Genomic DNA, 17,393 nt, shown 5'->3' on the forward strand with positions numbered 1-17,393 from the left:
TTTGTTTTCTATGTTGGACGTACATCACATTATTTCATGTGTTCATATATCTTCTATTTACTTTAGATTAAATTCCCATTGATTATTGCAACTATCATGTAATAAAACTTAAACCTCATAAACACCACAATAACGAATGCAGCTAAACTCAAGAAAAAAATGTTACACCACGATTTTCCCCGAGTCTCTTTACCCATTCTATTTTATAACCCACAAACAATAACTTCCTACATGCTTTTACTGAAGATGCAATTTTCAGTGAAGAAAAACTATTTTTTTTTGCGGCAGTCAGATCCAGTGATTTATGCAGGGACCAAATCCAGCATTTGACTCCTACTAAATGATTCAAGGAAGAAAGAATTGATTGCTATCGATAACTCCTGGCATAATGTACGCATGAAAAATCATAAAACAGCTCTCAACAACTACCACATTGAATAAAATTTGATGCTACGAGATGAAAACGAGTATTGACACAACTTCAAAAGCAACGACATATAAATCACTCGCAAGAATTGGCATAGCTAAAAATGTAATGAAATGTTGACTATACCATATTTACAAGAATATTTTTATTTGAGAAATGCATAAATCACCTACAGTGAAGTAAAAAAAAATGAGGTAATAATTCAAAAGGAAACTAACTCACAAGTTCTCATCAATTTCTAATGAGGGCAAAAAACTTGAAACAATAGTGCACTATAACGATCGATTCAATCATCATCATCATCGCTAATAACGCATACGTACTTCTGGTTAATTAAAATATGAGCGGGATAATGATGACAGTAATTACAATTACCAGAGATGGAGCGCTTCAGCGATGAGTTGACAAATGTCTATTTCCACCGGATGAATTGACTCACGACTTGTCGCGTCTTCGCTCTCGATTGCACAATTATAATTCTTACTCGAGGATTATCACTAATTATCCGTGTTTATGGCAGGATTAAATGAAACAATAATGGAGCAATTCGATGCAATTTGAAATTGTGTTAAATTGAGAATGAAAAAATTGCTGCATTAATTGAGAAACAAGGAAAACGGTTGAACCAGATTTTTTTTTTCTATTGGAGAACGGTTTTCCGGCCGTGGGTTTGTTATTAAATAATGATAATAATGACGGAACCCACGTACGATACATGCGGCTATTAAAAAATCTAGTTGTCGGATAAATCAGAATTTTCTCGGTGTACAAATGTGTGACTGAGCCAAGAGACACTTTCACTTGCAAGCCTTCCATCCGCGCCTATACCCTTATCCTAGAAAACGACATTCGTCTAGTCTCACCGGTTTGATTGGATTTTCTATGAATATCCAATCATGATCATGAGGGAATCTCTTGGAAATTCAAGAACAACCAAATTTCTGGTTTCAAACTGGTTGTGGTGTTGTGAGGTATATCAGACGGGAAATTAAGTGAAATGGGTAAATCTTCTTTGAAATTGAAGCTGTTCATTTTCTCCTCAGCTTGATGTACATATCTATGAGGACATTCGGAAATCTATGCTATGGAACGCTCCTGAATGTGAAAGCGGGGGAAAGAGTGAATTTTCATTTTTACTCTGATGCAAAATTGCTTGCAATATATTAGTCACACTTTTATTCATTGATAAGGAATTTCACCTTCAATACCGAGGGCATAATTCTTGGGACGTGTGCGGAAAGAGCACAACTATTCTGTGGAAATTTCAATTGAATTTGCATGCTGGAGTACTTGTTGCATCAGAAATTGACATGCAAATTATCCTATAGATATTTTAGAAACAAATAACTTTTGAGGAAAATGTTAAAAGATTTAAGATTTATGTTAAAGATTTTCTGTGGACCATAACATTTTCTGTAGAAAAAGATTATGACTTTTTCTGTTCACCAGTTATGCAATACTTTGGAATTACAAGGGGTCCCCTTCGTAAAATTTGCATTTTCATTAATTAGAAAAGGACTTTAATTAACTATTTCATTAACTTATTGGAAATGTTGTTGTCATCGCATTTATTGGGAATTTTGATCAATGGAATTTTAATGGATTAAATTAAATAAAGATTCAATGGATTGAAGATTAATCGGTAATTCCAATTTAATTAATAGGTGATAAATAAATCATATGTCATTATATTATTATTCATGTGTTATCTCAAGAGTATTCTTCCTTTTGTTGTGTCAAAAAACTAAACATTTTGCGGGTGGAAAATCTCTCATTGAAAATGACAAACGAAGATTGTTTTATTGTCAAATATTCCGTAATTAAATACGAATAAAATCAGAATTATATATAAAAATAATTGAATAGTTTTATAATGGAGGAATTACAGTTACTCTTGGGTGAGGTTTTATGATTGAGTCGTCCTTGAGAGATGGAGTAATTTACATGAATGATTTCTTTCTCTCAAAATTGGTACACGCCATGGTTTCATAATTGATACCCACATAAGAATGACTCAAAAGATCATTCATATACATTGAAGCTGGAAATATTTTTTGAAATGCACGTCATGTCGGGATCAAAAATCGGGTGTTGAAAATCATCAAGACTATTCGAATGTCGCAACAAGAATTCTAGTCTTTTAATTAAAAATACCTAACGTTTCTCACTATATTTTGGCTTTCATTTGATCCTCAACTTTTTTTTCTTTTTCTTGTTGTTATCAGTTCACTGTATTTTCTATAAAAAATATGGTTGTTGTCAATTGATGAATCATCATTCGAAAATGAAATAATTACTTGCACTGATATACAAAAAATATAAATAAAATATATAATATGAGCCAATTCCAAATATTTTCTAAATTTATGAAGAATATAGAAAGAATATATTCCAAAAAATATAAGGAAAATCAATTTTGTATATTGTTTAAATATAAATCGCGCCAATTTATAGTATTTTCTAATATGTTTTTAAACTGTTCGTTAGTAGAACAATTAGTGTTCAATTTATATTTTTTGAAAAAAAGAATCCTAAGCGAATAGGAAGAGAACATTTCGATGATGCGTATTTTATATTAAAATGAATATAAAATATAGATAAGATATAGAAGAATGAATATAACATCCGGGTGGATTTCCTTTTACACGTCGTGACCTTTCATCTCGCCCACAATCCCAGTAACTCAATATCCTTTCGATACCTCGGAATCTAAAAATTGGTTAAAAACCCCCCGAAACCCCGCGAGCCGTCGACCATTCATTTTCCGTTTCGCAGTTTCTACATCAGGCGATTCAAAGTTCTCGACATTCGCGAATATATTGCGAAACAATCCGCCAATTTTTATAACCCACTTCATTCGTCCGACACGAAATTGTTCGAATGACACACAAATCTACTTAATAATTTTCTTTTAATTTCTTCCCCGCAACTTACGCGTCCTCAATATCCACAATAATGTAATAAATAATTCTGAATTTAAACATCCTTGAATCTTCAATTACCCATTTTCCGGTTGTTAGATACCTCGATTAGTCAATAAAAAAAACTGAAATAATGACGAAAAATTAAACGGAAAACGGAAGTTGTTTTCCTCAAGGATCACAAACGCCTGGAATCACAGGTCAATTTTATAATCACAATAGATGCAAATGACTGAAGTCCTTTGATAGCAATGAATCACTGTCTCTATTAAAAAATAAGTGAGATATTGCCTTTTCTATAGTTAATCCATTATTATCAAGTTATTTTCGATACAATTATTGCCTAAAAAATAAATAAATAAATAAATCCAAGAATAATTTGGTCATTTTTTAGTTTTCCCACCAAAATGATCTGTCTCTTCCTGGAAAAAAATCTCCAAATCTTTTGATCAATTAGTGAAAACACGTAATTAAACTGAATTTGATCAATCATTGCATCTATCTCTGCAATGAATATATTGAATCAGCAATATAATTCTAAATGAACGTGAGGATATGAGCTACATATTTTTTACACTATCTTTCGAACGAGTAGTTGAATGCATTTTCTGACATTTAATTGCAATTCTTATTATTGTCAATAGAATTAATAGATTATTATCATGAGATTGTCGCAAAATGGATGTAATATTAGCCATCAGTTCAATAATAAAATCTGGAACTCGATCTGTATAATATAAAAACGAATATCTCTTGTCCAAATTTATTCGATTCGGAGAAATATTCTTCTTATGACAGCAAAACTAAATCAGCCACACATAGACATACATACCGGACATGATCTAAAAACATATTCTAATCGTGAAGCTGGACAATAGTTAGCTCCAGTGGAAAAATCGGAAATGGAAATTTCAACGATTGCGATGCGTCCATTCGAAATAAACACGAATACATGGATCGAAAAGGTGATAAATATTGGATGCAATCGATAATCATCGAGATGAAAAGGAAGAATCAAGCCTACCGGTTTGCGGGATTGGAAATACCGCAGTGAAGAAAGGAATGGAAATGAAGGCAGAGAAAAAAAGGCATTTATATACACTGGCGCGCCGGTTCCATAATCAGAGCGACACCGCATGACGTAATAAACTTTGCAACCGTTTCTGGTCTCCGGGTTGAACACACGAAAGATGATAATTGAGGGAAAAAAAACGTTTCTCGTCCTCACGGTTTTTTTACTCTATTTGAGAATTTTCTCAAGCGTTCTCGAATCAGAGGGACAAATATCACGAGAAACTGCTGATGATGATGATGATGATGATGACGGATATCACATAACTATTGAATTTCCAAATCTTTGATAACGACTTCATGAATTTATGAAGAAGTTGAAAGAAGATTTTTCATTGCACAATCATTCCAAATTACTTTCATTTTTATTTCACCGTGTCTTTTTGGATTGTGTGGATAGCCACTTTATTTCTCTTTTTTTTTTAAGAAAAAAATCGTCAAACGGAATGTGTTACCCATCTATGCCGCCTCAATGATGATCATAATCTTTAATATATCATATTTTTTTTTAATATAATATGTTGATGTAATATATTTTCTTTCACGATTTTATAGTCAAATATTTCATAGATCTCCATGAAATTATGAAATATTTGTCTCTAAAATAAAAGTCATATGCTTTCCTTCAAGAACATATGGTATATAATTTTTCGTTCAATCTGTCGCCAGAAGAGCAAGTTGTAGATATGCGGTATGCGCATTATCTTTTCTGTAGTAAATTTAAAAAATTGCATAAAAAATCAAAAAAATCCCTTTCATAATAATTGTAATCAGTATACGGAGAGAATTCACGAAAAATAACAGAATAAAGCTAAAATTTTACGAGAATTTCACGTAATATTCACGTGCGACGTTCAAGAAAAATTACGGGACTCTCACGTAAAAATTCAAATTTGTTCCGTAATTTTTAACAAAATGGCCCCAGAATTACAGAACTCTCGCTCAATTTTTCGTGAGTTTTTTCTCAGTGTTTGATGAACTGCATACAGAAAGTTCGTAAATTATAAAGAGCTTTCCAATAATTAAAATTAATAATATTCATTCGAATTCGGTGTATGTAAGCATTTGCAAGATATTTTCAACTATTCGAAAATCAATCATTAATTCACGTCAATTTGCCTCATGGGTTTTTTCGAAGCAATTGCCTTTATAATAATCGCCGAGCAACATTATATGCGAAATCGATCCAGTATTTAACGAGACCCACTTTTTACTGGTTCCAAGGCGCATTTTTGGCTGATGAAAGTCAACCATCTCCAGAACACCAACTTTTACATGGTGAAAGCGCACATTTACGAATCTCTCCAGAAACATATTGGCCTTTCATTAAAGTATTAAACCCTTCGGTATATCATTTAATGAAATATCATTTAAGTAGCTTTCGTTATTCCATTATTGCATGAAGTTCTCAGGATTCTCTGATTCTCCAGAATCCACCGTTTACTCTCGTTTTTTCCTTAATTCATTCTTCGATTTTTCAATTTCCTCCAGATGATACCACGTAATTGATAATATCGCTGCCAATAAAAATTTTCCGCAGTTCGTAGAAAAAGACTTCACTGAATTTCTATTAATTTCCATCAAAATAAATCGAGAACCTGAATTTTTTTTTCATAGTCTCGATGAGTTTGTTATTTCGGCTTCTAATAATGTAATGATCTCAAAATTGATACATTTGACAATATCTCAAAATTTGCAATAAGGAAACAAATTACTTTCACTAATCACGTTTTCGACGAGTTCTTCAAAAATATCTACGGAATCAACAGAGATATCGCAATTTTTGTTACAATATTTTTTATGAAGCTAATCGAGAACTACAAAAAATGTTATTACAAAAGTTTTGTTATCTCCTTCAGTTGCGTAGATATTATGTCGGAAACACCACAGAACACAGTAGAAATTACTGTTGCCAGGTGAATAAACTTGCAAAAATAAAAATTTATAAACATTTACGTTAGAAATGTCTGGATGGTTTTCTAGTTAGTCAATTAAAGTGGCAAAAGATACTTTTGTCAGTGTAACGATGACCTTTCGAATCTTACAGAATCCTCCCATTGACAAGATTGCATCAGTATGTGATGTGTGAAGGATGAAAAACCGTGAATTAACGATCAAGTCAAAACAAAAATGGAACCATTGCTCAACTATAAGAATCCCCTGAGGTGTGAGCCAATGACGTCACGCACTATTGTTCAAGCGGGAGAGTATGAACTCTTGAAAGGTGCATCGACACTTGCAACTCTTTCCTAAGCAAAACTACTGCATTGCCACAGTAATCCTGACGACATTTCCACCCAACAAAGTCAAACCTCCACTTTGTTACAACTTCATCCAACAAAACAACTCCCCAAAATACCCCCCCCCCCCACCCGTATTTTTTCTTCCTTCTTTCTTTCCATTTTTCCATACAACACTCTGATTTCTGCAGTTTTGTTGTTGTTCTCTTCATACACTTGTAAAATTACATTTTTCAAATTTTTAATAACGACAAAGTAAAAGGAAATTTTTGCATAATCCTTCACTGAAGATTCAGCTATATTTTTCAATGTTTCAGGTAATTCCCGGGTTTCTAGAGCAACCATACAAACAGTGAAATCGTTAAGAAATTTAAGCAATCATTTCTCCGAGTTTTTTATTTAATGAAAAGTGAATATTGTTGAAGTTCGATTTTGCTGGTGAGTTTGGAAATAGCAACTTTCAAGGCAAAATCAACAAAAAACTGATGTTTTGATAAGTTGGAGATGTATAGAAAATTTAGTGAACGTTTTAAATTAAAATTGAATTCAACTTCACATGATTAAAAATTCAGATGATATTGCGATTGATATTTGTGGAAATTTTCGGGTATTGGTTCTGTGCCAGAAATGTTCACTACATATTTTTAAATATTTAATTTATTTTTACAAAAATAATATGTGAGTTAAAAAATTCGAATAATTGAAGGTCCAATACACAGTGAAAAAATTTGATATAAAATTACAAATTTTGTGTAATTTTTCTGTTGATAATTATCCCAAAAAAATCTAATTTTCTGATAAGTACCTCTCCTCAAAATGAACTTGACATCCAAAAATTCCACAATATCTATTAAATTACTTCATTATAGAACATCTAATGACATGTTTTGTGATACCATTCTGTTTTCTAACTTTTTAAAGACATCAAATTCGAAATTGGCATAATCAGATGAAATTACCATGAAAAATTGTGTTTTTTAACAAATTCTGATACTATATGGCAAAAAGGAGAAATAATGTTGACGTTCAATATATTCTTTTCTGTTAAATATCGCCAAGTAACAGATACTGAAAAATATGACATATTCTGCTGAAAAATTACCAATAAAGGCCCATCTGCATATTTTTGACTTCTGATTGGCAAAAAAAACATTCCATTTAGCGATGTGGTTCATGAAATTATGTTAGAAAAAATATGCTTTTGACTTGATGCGACAGAAAATCGACTTTTAATGATAGACTTTATCCAAATCGACTATAAAAAAACAATTAACCACCAATAAATGATGACAGCTTTGTACAAAATACGAGAACAAATAACACTTCCTCTCCATTCCTATTTTTACGACTGATCAATTAAACTTGGTATATTATTATATAAAAAAATTATAATTGATAGATAATGACAGTATATAGGACATTCTGTACAACTTCATTAAATTGTGATATATGGCATACACTAGTGGCAGTTATTCATTGTCAGTTTCTGATTAAAAATTTTGAATCTTGACATATTGTCACAGATTGTTACAAGCTATGACATTTTCTATAACGAGTGCTTTATGATGAAATTTGTCAGAATCTGTCAGCTGCATTTCTACGAAGACTATTTCTCATTTTGTTTTTTTTTTGCTCATATACTCGTAGCCCTTACTCCTTTATACAACCTAATCTGCACTCAATAAATTTAAACTAATCAATAATCATAAATTCACTCCCACATACGTCCCACCAAAAAAAATCCATCGCCTTATCAAACATATCCGGTTCAATTCCGTCTGAAAAGGCACTGCAACCGTCAAAAATACACGAGTTCTATTAATTTTTACTATTTAATTAATTGATTTGAATTGTGTTTAGTCTATTTTCTTCGGCTTTCTTTTTTTATTGAAATATTAAATAAGATGGATGTCAACTTGACGGAATTTTTCCCCAAGATCAAATCTATCCGATCCGATTCCCGCTGAAAGGGCAATGAAACCGTAAAAAATACAAGAGTCCTAGTAAAAATGATAACTGCTTGAGAATATGCATTTAGAAAATTGTCTAGTCCTGAGCAAATGGAAACCGGAATCGTGAGAAGAACTCGAGAATCTTCATGGCGCCCGGAGGGTACTACCTCTGCATTGTGCCCAGCAAAAAGGACTAAAACAATTCTCAACCTCCTGCAATGGCCCTCGGAACCATCTCGAGAGGACTTGCAAATAAAAAATGAAGAAAAATAAAAAAAAGCAAAAAATAAAACAAAAGCCATAAAACCCATGGATGCTGTATAGGAGGAACATGCAACCTATGGGCTGGTGGTAATATGCACGTCACGCCATCCTTTCCTGGGTGAATATATCGATGCTCACGTATCAACCGTCTCGTCCTATTCCTTCTATATTCCTTCCACCTTAAAGTTTCTCCTACACCCCCTCAGTCACCGGATCCTTTTGTACCTAACCTTTCCACCTGTGGCTCTTTTTCATTTCCTCCTGTCTTCGACACGCTTGGAATCACAATTTTAACTTGTAACCGACTATTACAACTGCCCGATGTATTACTGTATTCAAAGTAAATTTATACCCTCCGATGAGTTGAAAATTGTTGAGAATTCAATGAAAAGTAAGAATATCATCAATGATAAATACCTTGCAACTAATCAATCATTTAACTACACGCTTTCAGGTAATCGTGGGGTTGAGAATTATCGATATCATTTTTTAAATTCATGCTATTTTAATTTAAGAGCAAATGTCAAAGAAAGCGCGCGTGCTAAAGATCATTCCCTAACCCGGCATTGAAATCACCAAATGTCAGTAGTCATTTTCATTCAGTCTCGCGTGTCGATCTTTAGGATTAAGCTATGATATTATCTCAACCCTCTTAATTAGTTATTTTCTCCCAATTTAAATGTCTCGTGACGAAAAAGGCTGCTTACCTTCGATAAACTTAGATAGTCATGTCACTCAGCACAAAACAAAATGCAGTTTTCCTTTTTTCTCACACACAAAAATCCAATTATAATGGAAAAAAAAATCCATACACGAATACAATAATATGCGGTCTCGACGCTCCACCGACTACTGACCGGTATATTCTCAACAGCTTCGACGGTCTTACCTGTGGGGCCTGTGGGTAAAAAATGTGAGCGGTAGTGGGAAACGAGCGGGAAAAGCCTTTCAAACAAGTCTCCAAAAATCACTGGATAATTAACTGTCAAATCAACTTCACAACTCACAATAGAGCACAAATAATTAAATAAAATCAATAGACAGAACTTTAATGATTGCCCTCCTCGGTCCGTGGAGAGTGAATTAATTTTTTATTGACGGGCTACAGAAGATATACTTTGGAATTACAGAATTATCGGGAATATGCGCACGCGCATTGCGTGTAGGGCCTGGTGGGAGTCATAACCGCCTTATAAAACCTGTTTGTAACCACTTTTGATAGTAGCACAGGTGGCAGCACACGATCCCAAACAATTTTTCGGGGGAGCCCCTGTCCCTTTTTTTTGCCGTCCTGCCCTGACCCTAGCTCATCCATGACCTCGGGAAACTATCGGACAGGTGTTTCCGGGTGATGGGTAGATTCTATTCAGAGAAAAATACATTACTGTCGATCCTTGTCACCTTTTTTTGTTTAACATTTTATTTATTTCAATCCCAACATTATTGGCATATGTAAACACAGAAAAACTAGTCGGAAAAAAATTGGTGGGTAACTATTATAACACTAATGTTAAACTAATGGTTTAATAAAGACTATCATAAAGACTATTGAGTTTATATAAATTCCGAGAACAATATCCGATATGCCTTAATTAATTATCCGATAAATAAGAAACAAAGTAATGGAGTAACAAATATGTCTTATTTGTTACTATTATTTTATGGTTATATAGTAGGACGTATCAAATTGAATTTTTCTGAAAAATAATTTTTCGAAAAATAAGGAAACAAAATATTCCTTAGATCCAGGCTCTGAGAGATTTATGTTCACATTGGTAGTGCACCTCATCAAAGATTCTAAAAATATAAATGAAAACCAAGGGCAATTGGCAAAACAATGTGAAGTGCCAATAGTAAAAAATAGGAAATATTCGAAAGGCTTTCCTGTAATCCCAATGTAAAATGTCGCTTAGGGAAATTTAACGGAACATTTACAGAACTTTCCCTGCATTTTCTGTGATAAATTGAGATACTACCAGTTAAATTTTCTGAATTCAATTTTCGTCCCTCATCGATTCGCAAATCGTAATAATGTTGACTTGAAATTTCTCTCATTTGCAGATAAGGATAATGCACAGAAAAGAGAATCTAAACGTAGATTATAGTTTTCAAATCATAAACCGTTAATTATGAGATTAAAAATGCACTGAGCGCATAAATAACGCCATCAAAAAGAGAGATACGATTTAAAACCCGTAAATTATGCTTTCAAACCCGTAAATTAAATTTTTAATCTGACAATTTACGCGTTTAAAATTGTTATTTAGGTTTCAGAACCGGACTTTATGGTTAACTTTTTTAAACAAAAAATCTTTTTATTTTTGGTAAATACTGTATATGTGTATATGTAACAATTTAATAATTATTCCTTACATCTCGACTCTATTGGCGCATCACCTCCAGATATCAATAAAATCAGGCATCAAAATTTATTCTTGTCAGTCAAGTACTCATTGCATATGACAATTGCAACAGAAATACTTTTATACATTCCTCATGACTAACGCGCCCGCGGTATGCCGATTTTTACAATTATCATTGCATTTAAGGTGGGTGTAATGGTAAATGGTTCATTGGGTTCGACTTACCTGCATATTTTTCTTATTGGTTTATGTACACATATGTCGGTCTATGCACGGGTTATCAGCAGGTAGACGACCCGCGTGACTCAGAACCTTTATAACGGTTTGATTGTAAAATTTATGGTCTTTGTTCTCGGTACAGGTTCCAAGTTCTTCATATCCTTCCTCTTACCATTCACTCATATTTGCCTCAGAAAAAAATTCTAGGCAAATAATTTTCTCATTCTCACATGGTAATTACCAATAATTCATTACCTCGGGGGCAGTGAACAATAAGTTTACTGGTTTGTTTACATTTATTAGTTTGTATAGACTTGCGGTATTATTTCATGTCATTTCAAATGGATGACCAAGAAATTGAATAAGAGGGGTTTTTGTTGTTACGCAATTCGACGTATAATTTCTCATGTATCAATGAGGTTACTGACTCTTTTATTCTACATGAAATTGTTACTTTTATAAATGAGCACTTTGACTACTCGTTAAGGGTGTTATTACGCGGAACGAAATAGAATCTGACCAGGCAACCATGTGCACGGGTGAACGTACGAGCGTTAATTTTTATTTATATATTTTAACATTCCGCCTTACATCGTTTCGCTTTCCGCGGAGTTTCAAGTACAAGTTTGTAGTAACATTATAAATTTTCTCTCAATATTTACAGGTTGGGCATTATGCATTATTATGATGAGTCGTTCTGATTGTTAAACGTTCATTTTATTTTCATTTGTCAACATAAATTCATTCTCATTCTTATCCTCGATTGAAAAATCTACAAAATTTAATATTCATTTTGTTAGAGCCAAACAATAAATTATTAGCTGAAGCTAAATACATTTTTTGCTTGGGAGGTATATTATATTTGAATAAGGTGCTACTTTTTGCGTTGAAAGTTTATCTTTAAAAGGAAATTTATCAATAACATTTGGAATATATTTCATTATTTAGACAATACAGTTTTAAGATAGCAATATTTTTGTTATTGCCTTTTTTGTAGAGATAATTAAGAGCCACAGAAAAGGTTATTAATTTGTTTCGCGGTCTCTCCAAGTTTCAAAGATTTTCCGGAAAAATTAAGGAAAAAGATATGTCGACTTCTTACTGATTACCGTTTCGCTACGGAATTTCTTAGCTTTGATTATTGAATGCCGAAACAAAAAAAAATTACTTTCGCTCGTTTTGCAGAAATTTCCATTAAAAATTACGATTCAGTCCAGTGAAATTTCTCAGCTCCGTCACTGAAAAAGTAATGAACAACCCAGTAAAATTTACTGGAAGTGCTTTGAAAAATCAATGATTGATACGAAAAAAAATGAAGTGTCAATTATTAAATCCGCTGCTTCCACGAATATTTCAGCTTTTTAGCAGTTGTTAGGAATATTTAACAACATTAAATGAACTTCAGAGAAAATAGAGGATCAGTCCAGTAAATTGTGTTGCCTTGTGATGTAAATATTTCGGAGAACTGCAGTGGTTTTGTATGAATTGCACATGACTTTTCACCAGTACAGTGCAACACAACACGTTCACTAATTCGAGACTAGAATAATGAAGACTGTAGATTTTTTAGAACATCTAAATACTTCGTTGTGATAGGCTATCGATACCAGGATATGTCTTCCAAATTCTTGGTATAAAATCCTATTTTTTCCTCATATTCAGCAAAATTTCTACAAAAATCTTCTGAAGAACCTGTTTTTTTACTCTCCGTGTATATTTATTACACAATAATAAGGGAGTTTTACATCAAAGGATACTGTAAGAGGGAAAAATGAAATTTCATGCACAGTTGACTATGAATTTACTGGCTAGTGATATACTGAATGCAATTTAAGGAGAAAAAGTAATTATAAATCAGGTTTCAGTAAAATCTTAAAAATTCTCGGCAAAATTTCCACGAAATTTTAAATTTCTATGACCCTTGAAATTTTAGAGAAGAAAATCTAAACATGAAGAACGATATGAAAAATATACAGTAGAGGAGTAAGAACGTCAATTATGGGATTCAAACTCATCATTTACGTTTTTAATTTGATTTATAATTAATTCGCCAATTTCTCTGTAAACACATAGTAAATTACGGTCTAGAATTTCACTCATTCGCTGTTTTACATTTTCTAGAACTTCTGAATCTTCGCTGACAAGATTTCCTGAAATGTTTCCTGAAATTTATCTTTGCAACACAATAAAAATTTGGGTAAAGTTCGGACACATAATTCTGAGCAGTGAAGCTGATAACTGTAATTTTAAAAAATTTTATACAATCACCATCATGAATTCAAGTCGATAACGACATTGTTAATATCTCATTGAGACATTGCTATGATGTTAAAACTCCGTTGTGAAAGAATCAAAAATAATAAAAAAAAAATCGCCATCTGGTCGCAATGTATTACGCTAGGATAGTCTGTACGCCAGCTTCCGGACGGTTCGATACACATCACTGAGCACGACAGCACTGCTAAGTTGAGAGTACGTTCCACCACATTTCGATTTATTTGGAATGCTTCTACAACGAGGTGGGGAGGTTGTCATATATAAGAACGATAAATCTGATGGTGAATGTGGTAATTTCACTCACAGCAGCTCCGCTAGAGTGTCAACCAGCTCTATCCGAAGGAGGCGGGTTCAAATCCCGAGGAATACAGTTACACTCAGAGAAATAATACTCAATAATAATACTCCAAGTGCTTCAGAACAATTGGTAATTTCCCCATAACCTCGTTCCACACTAACGAGAGTGTCAAATTTCGCAGGTGTTAAGATCATGACCGCCAAGTGTGAGAAAATTTCCTACAAAATTTGACATGATCGGCTGTTCACAGGAAAGTTTGAGGGAAACGCTAGACTTATTTTCAATCATCGGAGCTATTTAGAAGGGTACCGGGTACGTTGTAGCACCATACAGTTATAATCGGATGATTAAGAAAAATGTTGACGTTATCAACGGGTTATTCGCTTTCTACTCATTAAATGATGAGTTTGAGGGTTTTAAATTCCTTCTTCAAGTTTTCCTAACCGGAAAAAATTGATTCCCATGAAAATATCCCGAAATGACGTGAATAATCAAGAAAAAAGAACGCAGTTCTCCCAGTAGGTATAGGTATCGAACGCCCAGAATCGATCCACCCCAATCATCGGAAATCAAGCATGCAGTTATCGGACGATGTGGATAAAAAAAGATTTACTGTCGCAAGCAAGGCAAATTGCTGATGCAAAACATACCCAAGATAATTTCATTATTTTCCCAACAAATATAGAATTATTTGAACATAAAAAACGCCTGTTAATTTGATGCAGATGTATATATATATATATATTTAAATGGTCATTTTATATCGCTTCGATGCTGTTACAGTATATGGCAATGATGATCAAGACTTTAATTAATTGGTTTAATTAATTTATTTAACTGGTTAGATCTCGCCATTCTATCCCGGCTAGGAATCGAACCTAGAACCTATCCGTTGTGAGGCAGCGACCTTGGCCACGACGCCAGGCCAGCGGGCATCAATTCTATACATGAAGCTGTCGAGGCAAAAAGAAATGAATGTTCCTTTTCCCCATTCCATTCATTCTTGAATCAGTCTCTCAAAGGTGGAGAATTCTCAATAGATTACCTGAAAGAAATGTCGGTAAAGTACTACCCCACCAACCTCTAGGTCGTCGACCTTTGTGGGGTTCATACCAGCCGCCTCCCCGTCGCAAACCCTGCGTAACGCCGAGAGCTGGTATGAGTTCGATTAAATCATACCCACCATGAATTTAAGAACATTAATATAATATAAATTTTTTTTTAATATATAGAAGGGTGGGGGAGGGAAGTCTCGTACATCTACGGAAGCACCCGTCATAAAAAATGAGGGGACTTGAAGTATATAAGTTCAACGGTGAACTCTAGATTACGTATGAGGGTGGTATTGTATCCATTTACCGAAGTGTCATTTATGTAACCTCCAAATCTCATGGTAGATCAATTGAAGAGTTCGAAATATCCGAAAAAATATATAGGTTAGCACCAAATAATAGGAGAAATATATATATTAGTGATCATTTCTCATCGAAAGTTACCCCCTGATTGATCGAAATCAAAGTAAAAATTATTGAACTCGAAATTAACACTCCCATCATCGAAGTCATTTAGAATATTTAAGTGATGGCGATATTGTAATGTTTCATAAGAAATTCGAATAAAAATTACATCACGACGTGAAAGATTTCTGTAGCAGTTCCGTCTACTTTTCATCAAGCATTTCGATCTAGGATTGCGGCAAAAACATATAATTTTTACTGAATATTTCTCTTTATCTAGAAGAAACTGTTAAGCTTCTACTGGAACTGATTAAATTTCTATTCAATCCTTCGTTGCTAATTAACAGTAATTTATGAGATAATTTATCTATAAGTCATCTCGATATGATCTCAGATTCTATTATTATCAAATTTTGGTTTTCATTAAAAAATCATTGATTCCTCAACCCGAAAACCCCAATTTTCTAAATTTTTCCCAAGGAACGAGAAATTTACGGAATATTTTCATTACTGTGACTGAACTTTCCAGAAATTACTGACAGTATAACCAATATTGCAGGAAGATTAAAATTCTGAATGAGATTGCGTATACGTGATTAGATTCGAGATGTGTCTCAAGGACATGAAGAAATTGGTCATCCGAGGGTTTCTCATGTAAAGCTTTCGCTATATTCACTTTCTATATATCATTCTGCCAATTTCAATTATTGTTATTCGCATATTATTGTTCTTATTGTTAATAAATGTTCATTGTTCGATTTGAACGAAAAATCGTGTTCATATAGATTTTGTCTTATCACGAATCTGCCATAAAAAATCGACGGAATGGCATATTTAACGAGATTATTCTCGATCATTCCAGGTCAACCCTTCAACTGACGGATTTTTGTGTTCTTTCCGTAATTTCGCCTGGCGAGTTATTATTTATTGTCGGTGTTATTAATTACTAATTGAACGTGCAGCAGAACGAGCGAACTGAAATACACATTAACTTTATTGTTATTCATTTATTATTTGTTGCTGTTTATGTCTGTTGTTATCATTATAATTATGAACAATAATAATGATAATAGTTATGATAATAATTAATAACAAATAATTTATTCCTAAATGCTTTAGCTTGTGCTGCTTCTTGAAAAATTTCATCGATTTCATCGAATAGAGCGGATGGCGTTCCTTTTGGCTGAACATGTCGGATTATAGAATACTCGACTGTTACGTTACACGCTTACTCATGTATACACACAATGTATATGGATCTAATGTAATATATTTTGCCCAGCAACAACGGTCAGAAGTTAGGAATGCACCTGGGCTAGGTATCCTATACTTGCTCAGTCTTTCTCTCGATTATTTTTTCAACAAGAATTTCAACCAATAGAATCATTGCATTCAATGTTAGCCTATATGACCTACACCACAGATCTCCCAGATATAATTTTTTGATAATTTTTATTGGGCACCGTTGCCGTAGCAACGGAAAATTCTCAGCGAGTGATGCTCTGAGTTTAAACTGGGAGGAAAATAATATCCCGGATGATAATAGAGCCTCAAAAACATTTGTCTATTTTCCTCAAGGTTCTCTGCGTGCAACTAAAATTGTTGGGTTTTTTTTAAGGAAAAGGCACATAGTGTCTTGCACTCGTTTCTCTTTAACCAGAAAAATTCAATGATTGGTTTTTTTTTGCAACGAACCTATTGCGACATACTCGATAATTTCTGCAATCTTTTTCGCTGGTAACTGAACACGTGGCAGTAAGTTCTTTGGCGTCAAAAAAATTAATTACTTAATTTTAGCAAAAATAAATAATCAAATTTTTCTTTATATTCGATCATAGGTTTTAAATTGATTTAATTTATTATGTGGAGAACAAAATGGAGCGATAAATTTGACAGGAGAAGAA

General features: G+C 33.3%; 1 protein-coding gene across 1 annotated transcript in view; it reads right to left on the reverse strand.

The window, feature by feature from the left end:
• Positions 1-9,782, reverse strand: part of LOC105270330 (uncharacterized) — a 27,724-nt gene extending 17,942 nt beyond the window's left edge. Inside the window, exon 1 of the mRNA XM_011311189.1 lies at positions 9,583-9,782. The gene's annotated coding sequence lies outside the window, so the exon portion shown is untranslated. The remainder of the gene's footprint in view (positions 1-9,582) is intronic.
• Between the last annotated feature and the right edge of the window lie 7,611 nt (positions 9,783-17,393).

This window comes from Fopius arisanus, unplaced genomic scaffold (assembly GCF_000806365.1).
Source record: "Fopius arisanus strain USDA-PBARC FA_bdor unplaced genomic scaffold, ASM80636v1 scaffold00085, whole genome shotgun sequence".
In the NCBI taxonomy this organism is placed as follows: domain Eukaryota; kingdom Metazoa; phylum Arthropoda; class Insecta; order Hymenoptera; family Braconidae; genus Fopius; species Fopius arisanus.